Raw genomic sequence first — 14,062 nt, 5'->3', positions numbered from 1 at the left:
AGGTCAGAAGGCTGAGACACTTTGATATTTAGCGGTAAGTTAGAGATGAGATGCTAAAAAGGGCGAGGGATTCTGTTTTGTTAGCGGTTAGCTGCTAACAGATACATTTTTCAAAGGTAGTTTAATAGACCAAAATGACTGCCAATTTTGATGCTTAACTTACTCAAATGTGTTTTTGAATAATTATACGGCAGATAATATAACTATTTATTAAAATTTTCAGTTGACTTTATAAGAGATGCTGCCAGTGCTGACCCTGTGAACTCTATACACATTCTCTTTTGTTTCAAATTGAAACTAAGAAGTAAGAATTTAATATTTTAGACATGCTAACAACTCTAGGAGGTCCCTGAATGTTTTATTATAATTTTAAAACAAAGATGTCTATTGACTAAGATTTTAAAAAAAAAATGCAAATCTTAAAAGTTGTAATGTTTGTTAAACATATCGTCGCTGCTATGTGAAAAACACTTTTGTCCATTTTTTTTTTTTTTTACCATTTTATGTTTCTGGGAGGAAACTGAATGCAGACATCCCAAATAGGTAAAAATTAAGAATTTTTTTTATATATGTGCGTTTCTCTGTGACAACAATTGTTGTCTTTTATGTTATTACATTAAAAATGAAAGACTACTAAACATAGAGCAAAATGTTTTTTTTCAGGGTCGATACTGATTATTAGTTAGTCGTCAAGGCGATATTCATTTTCACTAAAAAGGAAAATATTGGCGTCAAATTTTTAAAAATAGAAACTTCAAATGTTAACTAGTTTGTTGAATTTTAAAAGCATATCGGCGCTGCTATGTGAAAAACACTTATGCCCGTTTTTGTCTTTTCTTTTTCTTTTTTACAATTTTATGTTTTTGGGATGAAACTGAATGCAGACATAAGTGTTTTTCACATAGCAGCGACTATATCTTGAAATTGATACAGTTGTGCTCATAGGTTCACATACCCTAGCAGTATGTCAACTTACGAGCACAACTGAATACTGTATATCACCATTCACTAGTTGGCAGACATACACAACTGTATCTGGGGTCTGTTTTGTTTTTCAACACGCTCATGTTCGTCCGACTCAACACAAGTGCATGTCACAGTCCATCAGCTGACCCGAGTGCTGTGACAGGTCACTAAGGAGCCGCTGTTCATGTACACTCCATGGGCTAATCACACCCGACCCCGCCCTATCCAGTTAAGACTTGCGGACTGTCAAGTGCTTGATGCATATAGCAGCTCCAGCGAGCGTCATGCATAATGGAGCAGGGTTTATGCAGGCTCGGTCTAGAGGGTGCTATGCGGATGTGCTAGAAATGCGTGCCTATACAGCCTGTATGATTAATTGAGTAGGTTTAGCAGCGTGCGAGGGAATTGGAAAGGAGGGAGACACTCGTGACGTTGTTTTGTATACATCTACTTACTCTAGCGTCAACTGGCTCTGGCACATTCATGCCACACTGCGCCAACTAAATACCGCATGCAACATTCTCATTTTCTGAAGTTGGCAAAGTAAAAAAGGATTTTTAATTGAATCCATCTTCATTTGGTTAGCCGTTTGGTGCTGAGTGGTCCGCATGGCCTCCAAAGCGATATTAAAAGTGCTTTTCCTCTTGACAGCATTTAGTGTTGCAACAATGTGAAAGCCTAGCACACTCTAAAAAGTATTACAGAGAATGGTTAACGTGAGGGGAGGAGAAACAAACAAAATACGGTATTTATATTGGGCAGCAAGTTGGTCAGTGAAGAATAATATTTTGACTCACCAGCCGCAGATTGCCGAACCAGCTGGCAGCTAGTAGGCCAAATGTTTGCCAGCACTATTGTTTGTTTGACATCCAACCTCACTATTTCCCTGGCATGCATATTACAGTATTGTCATCATGCAAACGAATGCCTGAATGAGACTATAAAGCAATTAAACATTCTCTGATGATATTCAGACCCCTGTAATGCTTCACAGTTTGACTGCAATACTGATCTTTTTTTCCCTCCAGTCTCACACTTTCTCCAGCCTATTTTATTGTAGATTATCTCTAATGCTAAGCATTATGGTCAAACCAACACATAGACAATGCTGATTCCACATCATTTTGTTCACTAAGTATACAGCTGAAGATCTATGAAATGCTGTTTAAAGGATTTCGGCAAAGCTTTTTTATAAATTAATATCTAGAAGAAGTCAACTGTTAGATATTGGAAGCATTAAGATAGAGGATTCTCTTAAGACTTTAACTGGGAGTGTCCATAAACAGTTTGAAGCAAACACACATTCGACTCTTTGAAGAACTGTTTTCTGATCGCCAAAGTTAACACCGCATGCTCAGGGAGGTTAGCCTGGTAATGTGGTATCAGTGTCAAAGTATCAGAGCAGTACAATTACAGATATACAGTGTTGACATATTTCTAGTAGTTATTGTTTTATCGTGTGTTTTAATGAATTTACTCATTCCCTCCAAGCCATTTTCACTGAAGCAACTCCTTTCGTTCCCTTACTGGATTTTGACTGATTTTGCCAGGCTCACAGAATATTCTGTTCTAGTGCTATAAAAACATGGAACCTACCAAATGAACGGTTAGTCTTTTCTTTCATCAGGAAAAAAAAGTATATTTGTATCTGTTTCCGTTTTGCAGCAATTAGCATAAGAATATAGCTAAGTTTTATCATTATTCATAAGCCTGTTGAAAACACTGGCAAAAAGAGCTTGTTGCAACATGGCCCTGGCTGATCTCTTATACTCTGCTGCCACCTGCTGTCTGCTTTTTGTAATAACTAATTGCTTTACGCGACCTCTTCGTGTCAGAAGCTATATCAAAGGCTTCTGTATGCTCCAGCATTAAAAAAAAAAAAACATTAGGTTTTTCTTTTCACAAGCCCATTGAGTAAGCAGCGCTGCGCAACAACTTAATTTTTTTTTTTTTTTTAGTAAACGTTAATTAACGTTTTTGGCGTCATTCATTTGGATTTTAGTAAACGTCAATAAACGTTTTTGGCGGTAAAAGAGTTGAACTTAAGCAGCCAAAATATTTTGGCAAATACAAGACTAGACACAAAAATGGCAACACCACTTATCGATCAACTTTTACAATATGGCTCTGGTTTCCAATCAATACCTCGAAATGTGGCACCGGATGTACACTTTCTCTATCATAGATTTTCACCTGTAGCGTGTGATTCTGGAACGTATCCCGCTCAATGAACAATGGTTCACTGTACAGTTTCATTTCCATACATGGTGCGTTCAAGGTGCATTCTGCTGCTTCTTAGTTGGCAACATCTTTGAAGATCAGCGTTGACGCTTCCATATGAAGACGTGATGACCCCAAATGTTATACTCCTTTGCACCATTCAAAGCTGACCTTCCCTGCTCTTTCGTCAGCCACCGAGCAAGCCCAAAAAGAGACGGAGGCGGGGGAAGGCGTGGCAGGATTTCACCTGCTTTCATCCTCTTCAGCCTCCTTACATCTTTAATGTCTCACAGGCAGGCTCAGAGCGCCCACCAACCCTCCCAATCATCCCAATAGCCACGCCCTGCTCACCCCTGCCCGTGTGGGCTCGTGCAGTATAACCCAATCCTTAAACACACAGGGTGAAATGAGAGTCAACAGGATCATGACTGATGTTGCTTGTACGCTTGGTGAAATTTTTAAGGAGCACACACCAATGTGTGTGGTTTGAGATGCAGCCTGTAGTGAGAACAAGCACCGTCTCCTTTATTATTAATGCTACCGTTCCACAGAACATTGTTTCCGCCGTTCTGTTGTTATTACTAACACACTGTCCTTGATTCTTAAGGGTCTTTTTGGAAGAATCATCTCAATGTGATAAAATTTTTTGGGGGGGACTCGAGTGGCAACTCAAGACCCGCAAATGATTAGTTGAGCGTGAATATACCTTTTGTCTTGTCTGCGGAGGAACCACCATGCGGTGGATGCAGGAGGCTATATTTAGACTTCTGTGATGCAGATGACACTTTCCTCACATTTTTTTACTCATCTCCTCCCAGCATGTAATTCAATTATTGCATTCTCGGCCCATTTCATATTCAGCTTTCTTTTTAGTAATCCTAGAAAAACACACTGAGATACAGAAGTTATGAATATTTCCGTTACCGCATTTAGCAATGTAAGGGGGACAACTTAGCTCATATTCAGCTTTTAGACTCTCCTCACTATCCTGCAGAACATCATCTTGTTATCCCGGGTTGCTTTATGAGCAGTCTCCTCTTGGACCTTGATTGATTGCAAGTGCAAGTGTTTGTGATGGTTGTGTGAATCTCATCCAGTAGGACATCATCACACGCTGTGCAGCCGTGCGTCCTCCAAACAAATCTGCATAGGTGTTTTCCTCTCTTTAAAATTCCTCCCTCACTATAATTTCCACTCCATAATATACTCCTATTTTCCTTGCCCGTAGAGCCCATTGATATGCAAATAAGATGTCTATTGTAATAGCAACCCATCAACTCATTAAGCCATCTTGGATTCATTTACATTTTGATGTCAAACGACATTCTATATTTTGCATATGATTGTGCGTAAAACTTCTTCCAAATGATTCCTTTTGTTGAAGAGATGGTCGGACTAAAAATGGCCAATTTCAGTTCATGTGGAAGACGGCACGCTGAGGGCGAGTGAGGTGGCGGAAGTGTTAAAAAGTCAACAAGTTGGACAGGAGAACCTTTGTGCATCCACAGGGTGGTCATCGCCCACTGTGGAACCTACACACACGTGCACACACACACAGGCTAATTCCTGTTTGTGCGTGCCATTACTTGATGTTTATTGACGTGATTTCTGCTGATTAGATCCAGCTAAGTCTGAAAGTACTTTGGCCTTTAAACAGAAGTTCACAGCCTATTAGAAGCTTTGGCCTCACTTGAAACAACTTGTGCCATTTAAAGTGGCAGAGGCCACTAAAGGACACTCACTACCATGCCCAAGTACACTTGCCACACAAGGTTTGGACTGCTTGACTAGTGTGAGTACTGGACAAAAAAAATCAATTCAAGGGGAAGACAAATTTTTCTTGACTAAGCAGCCCACTAGTCTAAATACAGTATTCTGGTTAATATTACGTTAGTGGAATTTGAGTTAAGCAGCAAAATCCAGCAGTTTTTTATCAAAATCAGAAGGCGGCCTTTTTGCCACTTGCTGTCAAGTGAAAATGACATCACATGTTGCTCAGGTCTCAGGTTACAACCAATCACAGCTCATTTTCAGAAAACAGGTGAGCTGTGATTGGTTGTTGCCTGAGCCCAGAGTAACTGTGTGGTCATCTTCAGTCGACGGTAAGTGGCAAAATGGCCGCCCCCTGAGATGGATAAAAATGGCTGGATTTTGGAAATGTAATATTAATCACAATGTCATGTTTAGACTAGTGAGGTCACATATAACATATTATTGTTAAGAATTGTTGAAGGTTGACTTCCCCTTGTATTATTATTAATATTATTATTATTATTTTAGTATTTTCAAATGGAATGGAGAATCGCTCCTTGAATGTTCGGAAGTCATGTTTAGATGTCAGTATTGATTAAGGTTGGGGTCATAAATCTAAATCTATTAAATATTTTTCTTAATTCTCAAATTTACTCTTCTACCATTGGCTACTTATGACTGGCAGAAATAATTCAAATAAAATATTATAATAAAGAAACAATTTTAAAAATATCCTACAATTGTTGACCTATGTAAACATTTTTGGGCATCGGTTATTAAAAGTTTGTTTTGATGAATAGAAAAGTTCTGGCAGGGTATTAAGTTTTTGTTTTTAATATTTTTTAATCTCTTTTCGGCACCGATATTTGGCATTTTGGCGAATATGGGTACGGCCATTTTTAATTAAAAATCTGATGGCCGATAATAGATTCATATACAATTGTGGTCAACCTCAGGAAACTAATATTTCAGTTAACTTTATAGGAGATGCTGCTGACCCAACTTTTGTTTTTGTTTGAAAATACAACAAAGATACATGAATATTTAACATTTCAGTCATTTTGACATTTTGGAAATGTATTTATTTACTGTAGAAAACTAAAGGGCACTATGATTTACACGTTTAAGTTTTCATTTAACTTTTTTAACATAACCGTGGGAGCTCCCTGAACTTTTTGTTAGAATTTTAAAACAAAGATGTCTATTGTGTAAGATTTAGAAAGAAAGAAAATCCTTGAACATTTTGCAAATCTAAAAATGTGTTCAATAAACATATGGTTTGAGACATTTTAACAAAGTTGAATGTTGGAATTTGAATTTTTTAAAATGTTTACGCTAATATTTTTTTCCCCTTTTACTGATCTTTGAATATGTGCTCCAAATATCCATTATCGGTCTCCTTGACTACTAATAATTGGTAGCGCAATACTTCTTTTTTTAAATAATTTTATTCATTTTATTTTATTTTTTCGAGAAAAAGGCAGCGCAATACTTCTAATTGTCTGAAAAGGTCTTTTGTTTAGTGATTATAGTGCCATCTGCTGCTTTGGCATTGTGCTTGACAGCCTGCAAAATGCATGTTAAAGTGGACAAAGATGTATTTTTATTGTCATTGATGTGGATGCTTTTTTTTCTTTATCTTGGAGTTTTTGCTTTAATCTTAATAATGACGTTCTTACACCGAGCCAGCATCCTTCTTCCCAGGCACACCCTCTTTATCAATCAACTTTTACCTTGCCGCACGTCAGCTACTAAAGTCCCCTTAATCAAAGGGATCTTTGCAAATAGTTTCTGGCAAAACCTTGATCTCCGTTTAGCCTTGACCTCCAGCTCAAGCCTCAAGTTGTCTTTCAGCGCACAATCAATCCAACGCTGTTCGTCTTCTCCAAGCCAGTCTAGAATGAAAAGTCCACACTTCCTTTCCACCGTGGGTGAGCAAATGTTAGCTGGATGCCAGATTTGTCCTCTGCATTGACCTCGTGATTATGGACAAAAAGGAGCAGATGTGTCGAAAGGCTTGCTTTGTGACATCTTCTGTAATATATTTTGAATGTAGCCGCGGCGCCTCCAGATTTGATTCACAGTGTAGCGCTTAGAGGCTTTTGTGTTTGTGAGTTTGTTTTCCATCCGATGCGCACATGAGATATTGCGCTTACGTAATGTAGCGACGCTGTCATGCACTCGTCCTCAGGCACTTCCACACCCACAGCCAAGGAAAGGATGCATATCGCAGAGGGCTCCATTTGCATTTTTGGCAATATTCTAATGTGGCTTACTGAGCCTTAACACTGACGTTTCTCTTCTTTTTAAAAATATTTGTATTATTTTCACGCAGTTTGATTATACTCATGCTGAGTTTAATTACATGTGACTGAAGTGAGATGAATGCAGAATTGGTTGATGAACCTTGAAAAGGGTTAGATAATACATAATTAATATTGTGGATTTTTTTTTTTTTTAAAGTGAAACTATGAAGGATGACAACTTTTAAAGGAAAGCCCATAACTTGATAACAAGCAGGCTAAGCCATCAACGAGAGCAGAGCAACATGAGCGTCATGATGGGGTCTTGTTTATGACTGCTTGTCAGACGTACGCTCGCTATGCTTCCCAGTTTTATGGCTGCCTTGTAAATTATGCAGATTTACTGCTCTCACTATGTAGCGTTTATCCTTTTTACACATGCTACTTCCCACTGCTTTTAGAAGGAGGGCCATATAGTGTTGATTGTGATTATAGGTCTCGTCTTTTTTTGGGAGAAATAATCAAAATGATTATTATGGCTATATCAGTCTGTTGCTGTCATAAAGACATGACAAATAATAACACAGTGAAATGATATCCTTTAGCTTGAGATGATAAACTGGCAGATGATTAATGGATAAATGTAATGAATACATAAAAAATGAAACGTCTGTTTATTTGCAGACTTGTCCGATCACAACACTGTTTACTTCCCATTATTGATGGACGGTGTGCACATATCACTAAGATGTCACTTTGCTCTTTGGGCCACTAAAATGACTACACTGGTGCATTGAGATCGTATCTTTAAAAAAAAAACGTATAAGTTGAATGACTCATGTCAGGAAACCCCTATTTGTGGTACACGATTCACAAATTTAATTTTTTCCAAAATCAATTATTCTGTCAGCCATTTATTTTAAAGGTAATATTGACTCAACTGACTGTTTTGGATCATAGTTTGTAGTATATTAACGGCTTAAATTATTACTAGAGGCAATTCTAAAATACATTTTGGGAGGGCGTCATCTAATGATTAGTGATTATGATTTTTTTTTTTTTGCTATTCACAGCATTATTGTACAGTGCTGAGATACGGAGAAAGCCAGCCAATAGTGAAAATCTGTGAATAATAATAATGACTTCACATAATTATAACAGCATTTAAATGAGACATCCTAGCAAGCGCACCCTGTCAATTTCAACGTGTGCTTTCACTTCACCTTTATGGCTTATTTGTAAAAATCAACAGAACTACTCGGACTATTTATACAAATACTATATATCCTCTATGTATATGTATTTGTGTGTATGTTTGTTGGTATTTTTTTTCTTTGTTTTTATTTGTGGCCATCATGGCGCTGTCCGAATAAATTCCAACTTGTTATTTATATGCACACCGTAGTCTTAAAACGAAATTCATGTTCATGGAAGAGCTTCATGTCAAGTTTTTGCTCCGACTGCTGTTGTCTGAATGGAAAGCTTGTTTGGAGGCAAAAAAAACCCCCAACAAAAAACAGGAGCAGCCAGCGCGTGCATTGCACTGCCGGCTTTTGTGTACTTCCTAAAATGTTCACACCGTTGCACACCTTTACACAGTATCCGTCCAGTTTTTTTTTTTGCAAATGCAAATTCATGTTTTGAGATGCCGTACACGATATTTTAAAAACAACACTTTCAAGGCAATTGTGTGTGTGCGTGTGTGTGCGCGCCATATTTTTTTGGGCTTGTCCCTGTGGACGGACATGCGCTCCGAGTGCATGTCACGAAAGCAGCATCCGGGAGCTGCAGTGGGAACAATCTATGTGTTAAGGCCACAGCCCTCATTAAAAGCGATGGGCCATCAGTGGCTTGTGCTTGTGCTGCCTGGAGAAATGGCGCACGGGTGCAAATATTGATTCTGTTTATTGTCTCCCTGTGGGATGCATGTTGGGAGATCCACGTGGATAAATATTTGCACTGCTTAATGATCAAAGCAGGAAGTCGATATGAAATGGAAACGCTATTATACTTATTCTTATCAATGAAAAAAAAAAAAAGTAAATGTAATGAATGGTTTAAAATGGGACATTTCCACTATTGCTTGTATTGTATTTCTTGACCTAGGTGAATGGTTAACAGTTGTTTTCCAATAGCAAGTAATTATCCAAGCATTATTGTGAAAATGGGTTAACGTCTCTTAATGGAAAACAAGCTTCAAAATAATTAAACCTATGCTGGAGTGGATGTATTGACAGTTTATGCCTATAAAAAAGAACTAGACAAAACTTTTTATTAGTCCCTTTTATTGCCGTCTTAGCCCAGTGCTTCTCAATTATTTTCTGTTATGCCCCACCTAAGAAGAAAATATTTTGCACCTCCCCAGCTCTCCACTGTGACTACAAATAGTATCATTGGTCTATAAAACTGTTATAAGTAGGGATGTTTGATACCACTTTTTTTTTCAGACCAGTACAAGGACTAGAAGTAGTCACTGATACCAATACCACAAGTACTTTTCATACAAAAAAATTCCCCCAAAAAGAAAGACGGATCATTTTCAAGAAAAACCTATGTGTCCGAGTATATCATTTTCCTTAACATTGCGTGGAATTAATGGCAATTTTCAATTCTTCTGCTTTCTAATTTGTAGTTTCTGATCGTAAAAACTACTAAAAATTATATTCTAAAGAACACATAAAAGAAATATGTATCTGCTGAATAACTTTATTAACATTGTTTATACTACCTGCACACACTCCGACAATGAGAGCGCCACTGCCCCCTACTGTATTGGATGTCCAGTTATACTTTTAAGTGTATTTCGCTGGCATTGCCCTTGCCCAACCACCCCAAAGGAGGGGTGCCTACCCCACTATTTTAGAAGGGCTTGCCATATTATTCTGAGCAGCCACCACAAAGACTCTTGTATTGGAATAACTGACTGTTAAAACCCTATTTTCCCGATATAAGATGATTAATATTTAAAATGTAATTAGTCTGTTCCTGGTTGAAAATGACACTATCATAAAATCTTTAATAACTGGAGTTAAGTTATTAAGTAAAATGTTTAAAATTATGTCACACACACTGGAATAGAACTGAAACTAACAACATTTTATGCCCAAATTCTCTTCCTTATTTGGGATGTAGCGGTAATCCGAATTAGATTTTTTTTTTGGGGGGGACACACATTGCAGTCGGTGAGTTAAGTCATAATTAACAGCGAATCAAGTTTGTTTCCCCTTTAGAACAATGTCCGAAAATGAATAAGTGAAGCATGTTAGCGTCTCCAAACTGAACAGGTTTGACAGATCTCAACTGTTTTCCTGCTTCATATTTCAAACAAGAAGGTCTGAAATGAATATGAAAGGAGATGGATGATTTGGAATGTTGACTGTCTTGTCAGCATAGCTCTCTTCCATGTCTCGTACGCTACCATGAGTGACCACTTATTTATTGGCAGACTCTTGGCGTATAATAGCAACTTCAGGCATTTCATACTAGCTCACCTCAAAATGTAATCATAGCATTTTCTTACTCTATTGGTGTTTATAGATGTCTGCATCTGCAAAGTGAAATACACCATGGTGGATAACGATTACATCATTCATTATTTTATCATCCTCTTTTAAGAGCTGTTATACCGGTACGTATTACAAGACAAAACTTTTTAGTTTTTTTTTTTATGACAGTGTTTTGATTAGAGCCGGGAAAGCATCAACATTTATAAAAGCTTTCACTTAAAAAGCTGTGCTACAAAATGAAAACTGCGCTACAAAATGAAAACAATAATAAAAAAAAGTTAAGTAATGCCAGCTCCTGCAGTAATTTTCAGCTGAGAATAAAGAGAATGTTAGCATATATATATACTGTGTATATATATATATATATATATATATATATATATATATATATATATATATATATATATATATAGCACATTTTAAAAACATTTAAAAACAACAAAGCATTTCCAAAGTGCTGCATATTGAGATCTGCACACTATTATACACATTAACCCTGGAGAACCCAAGAACCCTTTTCTTCTTGGAAAATTATGAATTATACATTAAATGACTGCTATAAGTTCACTGAACACCAAAATATGTTTTTTTTCAATTTTAACCCCTGTTTTTTGAACTAGCTCAGAGTTGCTAATTTATCAAAATATATATATATATAGAACCATACTCCTAGGCATTCTGCAACATGATATGAAATAGATTAACAAAAAAAACCACAATTTTACCAGCTGATGGTTTGCTGAGAAGATGGTTTTGTTTGGATTGATTTCCAGCTCAACAAAACAGCATGTTGCCAGCCATCTTGTCACCACCACTCTGGCTCATGTAAGTGCAATATTCATCCACTAGTTGGCCCCATGCAGGGGTCAGAAGTGGCACTCTGGACTTTTGAAGTTAAATTTGTAAAAAAAAAAAAAGGTCTTTGTTATTTGAGTAGCAGAATTTATAGGGGCCAAATTTGACCCTGTGGGTTCTCCAGGGTTACAAATTAAATACTAAAATAAAGTAAGTAAAATGAAAATTTATTATAAATAAATAAATATTATTAAAAAAAAATATTATAAAATTTATTAATTAATTAATAAAAATAAATAAAAAACATATAAATATAAATATATTTTGCAAGTCTGTAATATATCGATATATACAGTTTGATTTGATCCGCTTCGACGAACATGGATTCACTGTATTTCCCCGAATTAAAGAATTTTGCCAATGTCCAGAAGGATAGGAGGTGGATGTGTCAAATATTGCTGTGAATTTGGTGTCTTTCCTAGTGCGAGCTGCCCGCCTGCCTCACTGTGACGCAAGTCTCACATCTCACCTGCTCGTGAAGCCGCTAAAGTCACGGCGGCGAGATGATGGGTGTTGATTAAAAGACTGCGGGACTGAAGTGTCGTGTCTTTGTCTGTACATGCTTGTGGCAAATGCATTTTAGGATAGAATGAAGCATGCTATATCGTGGGCGTGTGTGGACACAAATGAATGTGAACGGGGTTCTAAGATGCGTGACCAGTATGTTAGTCAGTCCATGCCGCTGATCTTACTTGTCATGTTATCCCAGTGTAAGAAATACAGCAAGGCAGTGAAATGTGTGTGTGAGCTACTCCATTAGATTAGCTTGGCAAATTGATTGTAAGCGCGTAGTCGTCTCCATTGGAAAGTGCCGCTGATTGCAGAGGTGGGTGAAACGCGCTGCGTCTTAATTTGATCACGCCGTAGCTAATGCTGTGTGCATTACGGCAGACACTGCAGATTGGAATTAATGTGGCCGTCGGCTGAGCAGGAATGGTACGGTGGAGGATTGCATTTAGACGGGTGATCAATAAAAGTTAAAGAATGACAGAGGCGCTATCCGTTCACAAACACCTCCCGTGGTGAAGTCCTCATGTTTTTTGCAGCTTTATTGCAGGTTGGACAAAAACATCCTTTCTGTCACAGTAAACCTACTCATGGGGTGGTAATGATTTTGGAGTAGTTGAGTTAATTGTACCTTTTTCTGCCAATTTCCTTTTTGTGCTTCTCCTTAAAAGGGTTGTGAACTTTCCTTTCTTTTCTTTGGTCCTTCCTCGGGTCTCCTGACGGCCTCACGACTCTGGCTGGAAGTGTTCGGTTTAGGTGAACGGTGTGGGATTTTTTAATAGGTTTTAGGTTAACTAATGAATACACACACACTCGCATGCACACACGCACGCACACACGCACATACACATACTCACCCACATACAAAAAAAAGAAAAAATAAATACAATTAAAAATTAAAAAAAATTAAAATAAAGGAGAGCAATGATGATGACATGTCAAATCGGTAAAATTACCGAGTGAACAATACTGATCTCTCCAGAAAATAAATAAATGAAATAAAAATAAAAATAAAAGGGTTGTGAAGGAGCTGCAGCTATCCCAGCAGACTTGGGTCGTACACCCGGGACTGATTGCCAGCTAATTGCAGAAATTGCTCATTTTGTCCGAAGTATGTTAGAGTGGAACTTTTAATGTTCAACAATACTTTCAAGTAGGGATGGGCATGTGCCGATATGAGGTGTCTGTATCGGGCCAATACCCTTATTTCTTGGTCTTATTTCATGGTATCGGCACCAAGTAGTTTTTGTTGGCGTTTCATGATCAGGAACAAGAAATTGTAAGAATAGAAAATTGCCATTAATTTGGTGAAATATTAAGGGAAAATGCTGTAGTGGCGAATCTCTTCATATAAGGACTAAGAAGAGCTAACCTTGTTGTTTCCTTTTGATGGTCATGGAGCTGAAGTCTTAAGTATGTGGTAGAAATATTTGCGCATACTTAGTTATATTTTCTGGAAAATTCCGGTTGAACTTCGAACTCTACGCCCTCATAACTCCTTTCATTGAAACGGACCACAAATGCAAGGACGGATCTAGTGAATAATAAAAGATCCGGTCTGCCCCCCCCCCCCCCCCCCCCCCGTCCTTTTCCACCTCGCCTTGTCACATCCGCTCCGGAAGCCAAATGTCACATTAGCATGTCTGAGACCGAGTCCCACGGTTGCATGGCATTGATGCTTCTATATGTCCCATTGAGAGGTTGGAGCCGCTTCCGTTTCGAGGGTGCAGTATTCCGGACCGTTACAATTAGACTGTAAGAATGGGCTGAAATGCCTTTTTCTTGAAGAGACAATTCAAATCTTGAGGTCATCCCTTCTTTGTGTTGTGGCCTGCAAGATTCATCAGGGTAGATCTGGGAAGTGGTTTTATAATGATCAAATATGATATCAGAATCAGATTTGGTGGGGAAGTATGTAAAAACACAAGGAATTTGTCTTCACAGGCATAACCCGTCAAAGGAACAAAAAAAACAAAAAAAAAAACAAACAACGGAGGGAATTAGAGCAGGAAG

At 37.8% G+C, this 14,062-nt stretch overlaps 1 protein-coding gene across 1 annotated transcript in view; it reads left to right on the top strand.

Moving 5' to 3' along the window:
* Nucleotides 1-14,062, top strand: part of tex264a (testis expressed 264, ER-phagy receptor a) — a 67,375-nt gene that overhangs the window by 17,055 nt on the left and 36,258 nt on the right. The gene's annotated exons all lie outside the window — the stretch shown is intronic.

Source organism: Vanacampus margaritifer, chromosome 8 (assembly GCF_051991255.1).
Source record: "Vanacampus margaritifer isolate UIUO_Vmar chromosome 8, RoL_Vmar_1.0, whole genome shotgun sequence".
NCBI lineage: Eukaryota > Metazoa > Chordata > Actinopteri > Syngnathiformes > Syngnathidae > Vanacampus > Vanacampus margaritifer.
This window is presented reverse-complemented; position numbering and strand designations above follow the sequence as displayed.